Source organism: Leptosomus discolor, chromosome 2 (genome assembly GCF_034619465.1).
Source record: "Leptosomus discolor isolate bLepDis1 chromosome 2, bLepDis1.hap2, whole genome shotgun sequence".
NCBI lineage: Eukaryota > Metazoa > Chordata > Aves > Leptosomiformes > Leptosomidae > Leptosomus > Leptosomus discolor.
Window position 1 is genome coordinate 67,231,068 of NC_141392.1, and position 957 is coordinate 67,232,024.

Sequence of the window (957 nt, forward strand, 5' to 3'; positions counted from 1 at the left end):
AAAGATTCCCTGAAAGCCAAATAAGGCCCAAATCTTATAAATGCCTTCAGCCTGTTAGTCAGTATATGAGAGATTTTATCACTGCATAAAATTAAGCATACACTTAAATGTTCGCAGAATCAGGGCTTTACCTATAAAAGTATGTGGTTCTAAGTAAGCTGAAAAATAACCTTTATAGCCAAAAAGTACAAATTTACCCCTGTTTAAAATACCAAGAGGAAGGAAGTTGTTGGAGATTGTTTAGCATGAAAATAGATTTAAACTACTCCTATATGGTTTTGTTTATACATGGCATGCACATCCCAAAATGGTCATTGCAAGTGATTTCACCAGTTTCACCAGAATTTCTCACAGGGTTAGATATTGTTCGATCTCAAAGCTATCAAATCTAGCTTACAGGATATGATAGGGTTTGAGAGAGCTATCATTGCAAATGGATGAAATATGATTTCACATTATTGGCAGAATGTAATTCAGCATGTGAACAGAACAAATCAGTGAATTTTGTTTTTGAAGTAAGACAAGTTCTACTACTTGTTTTTTAAATGAGTAGGAAGAAAGAGAACTCAGTTTACAACAGCTTTGAAAGCCTGCTTTTATCATGAGTTCAAATGGGAATGCAGTCAGAGTAAAATGGGCGTTCTAACAGCTCACAGTCATGGAAAAAGGAATTTGTTCTGAAAGAAGGTATAGTTGATGACTGCAGCTTTTCTGCAAGTCTAATTCCTAAGATTCATGCCTCTGCAATGCAGTTATTCTATTGGTTGGGTTACAAGAAGTCTCATTGGTAACATGAAAAAGTTAATATGCAGTTCACTTTCCCTCTCAGGCAGGAAATTTCTTTGATCTTTGTGCTTTATCTGATGATATTAAAAGCTCAATGAAGTAAATCAAGTTCAATAAACAGACACACAGTTAACTTCCTTGCTAGATCTTTAGCTTTAAAAGATTCTGGCT